The 2,548-nt window shown below is 42.5% G+C and overlaps 1 pseudogene; it reads left to right on the forward strand.

Annotated features, from left to right (window-relative positions):
* The first annotated feature begins 482 nt into the window (after nucleotides 1-482).
* Nucleotides 483-1,044, forward strand: LOC116636115 (annotated as a pseudogene).
* Nucleotides 1,045-2,548: the final 1,504 nt, after the last annotated feature.

Here is a 2,548-nt window from a genome sequence, read left to right on the forward strand (position 1 = left end):
GATGCACTTATGGGGCAATATGGAATAAAAGCAAGAAACTAGTTAACATACAGTGCCTGATATAAATTAAAATATATAGAAATGAAAGTTTTCTTGATTGCCATAATGAAAGACAAGTTCATTTAATACTTGTTGATAAAAAAAGTTACCAAAAAAAGTCTTACATAATTTTTATATCTACCTAATTATTGGACTGTATTACAAGCACATAAAATTCAAATTCGAATAAGTTACACAGAAAATTATTTTTTAAAATTTTTATGAAAGTCAAACCAATTCAAAATCATATTTTTCTAGCTTGATTGTTCTCTCCGAAACAGAAAAAAAAATTATAAATATGCAATGCATGTTCAGAGGGATCAAACCAGAGTATACATTTTACTTTACATTGAAACCTGGAAATTAACACTAAGATGTTGAAGCTCTCCACAATGTGGTATTAATAAACCACTGTGGCCGCCGCCGCAGCGGCTGGAGCCGCGATGCCTAAAGGAGGGAGAAAAGGAGGCCACAAAGGCCGGGCAAGGCAGTGCACAAGCCCTAAGGAGATCGACGCATAGCTCCAGGCTGAGAAGAAGGCCAGGGAAGAAGAGGAACAAGGAGAAGAAGGTGGAGAGGGGGCTGCAGGTGACCCCAAAAAGGAGAAGAAATCCCTAGATTCAGACGAGAGTGAAGATGAAGAAGACGATTACAAGCAAAAGCGCAAAGGCATGGAGGGGCTTGACATCGAGAACCCTAACCGGGTGGCACAGACAACCAAAAAGGTTACACAACTGGACCTGGATGGGCCCGAGGAGCTTTCAAGGAGAGAACGAGAAGAAATCGAGAGAAGCAGAAGCAAAAGAGCGTTACATGAAAATGCATTTAGCTGGGAAGATAGAGCAAGCCGAAGCTGAGCTTGCCCGGCTGGCGATCATCCGGAACCAGCGGGAAGAGGCTGCCAGGAAGAAAGAAGAGAGGAAAGCAAAGCATGATGCGACTTTGTCGGGAAAACGGATGCAGTCGCTGTCCCTGAATAAGTAGCACGGCCTGCGGGAGGAGGCACCAGGGATCCGGCCGCGCCGCCAGCCCCTCTGCCAAGTCTCCCTGCCCGGTCCTGGCGCGGCCGCAGCAGCCCCTCACGGCAAGGAGCCCCCGCAGCCTGGGGCCTCCTCTTCATCTTGGCACAGAAATCGTTTGGGGGGATGGTGGGGAGGGCTGGAGGGAAGGGGGGGCTGCTATCTTTGAGACAGAAAGATGCGGGACAGCATCTCATATGTAACCATTCGAATGTTTTTGCTGTTTTTAGAATTCAGAACTCTTGTTGGGGGTGCCTTGAAGGTGGGGTAAGAAGATGTGTCCGGTAGGTTGCACGGTAGGGGCTGATTGTGTGGGGGGGGCAGCTGCTGACAAGTTTACAACAACCGGCCCAGTCTGTGTTGCCTGGGTGCTCACTCAGAGGGGCTGTCGTCTGGAAGTCCATGCCCCCAGGTCCCTGAGGGTCATGGCTCATCCCCAGCCAGTCCCCTCTGCCCTTCCCCGCCCCATCCCCACCTTTCTGGCCAGCGCTAGGGCCCATTCTTAACCCTCCCCACTGAACATTTCAAGAAACCTGTTTTACTGTGCGGCACCCAGGCAAAACATACTCTACAAGTCCAACTTGTATATTTGGCAGATTAAACTTGACATTATCATAATCTTTAAAAATAAATAAATAAATAAATAATAAACCATTATAAATTAGTTTTAATATTTATTATCCTTTAGCCACATTTTTTCATCTTTAATATAAATCCTTGAATTGTCTAAAATGTTTTATTCCCTGGATAAATAACTACATTTATTAAATTTTGAAAGCAAGCAACCAGAATAGAAGTGACTAAAAACAAAGAGCATGAAGACATTAGTGATACCAACAGAGGGACCTTCTATATTTCATTCTAGCTAGACTGGCAGCTCTTCACTAGAATGCAACAGCTAGTTCCTTGGATGACTTATATGTTCCACTGAATATTTTATATAACATTAGGCTATTTAGGGTATTAGTATATTTGATTCGATGCCTGTCAAATTTTCAGAAGTCATGGAGATGTTAATTTAGTTAATTAAAATAATACGTGATTGGTTATAGAAGAAGAATACAATGTTCTACAGGAGGTTGTTTCATCATGTATAGAGAATAAAACATTGATGTTTTATACATCATACATCATACATTTATACATCATACATAAAATAAGGATAATTTTATTATGAATGAATACGAATGGATACAGTAGTTTCAACAATAGGAATCATTGCATCTAGCTGTATCTGAAATCCTTAGAAATATAAACTCAGGATACCTTTGATTTTTCAGACTTATTTTTCTATGTAAAGTTGCTTATTTGAAGCACTGGCTGACATGTTGGGCCTCATTAGAGCCTCATGTACCTCCTTTACTGATTCTGTACCATGTTGCCCTTGGCACAAGTCATACTGCATGACCCAGGAAACACTTGAGTTTTGCTTGCTTCCTTCCCCAAGCCTTGCCTCTCTTCGTTTTCTAAGACCACCTTATCATTAGAAC

Source organism: Phoca vitulina, unplaced genomic scaffold (assembly GCF_004348235.1).
Source record: "Phoca vitulina isolate PV1807 unplaced genomic scaffold, GSC_HSeal_1.0 scaffold12, whole genome shotgun sequence".
NCBI lineage: Eukaryota > Metazoa > Chordata > Mammalia > Carnivora > Phocidae > Phoca > Phoca vitulina.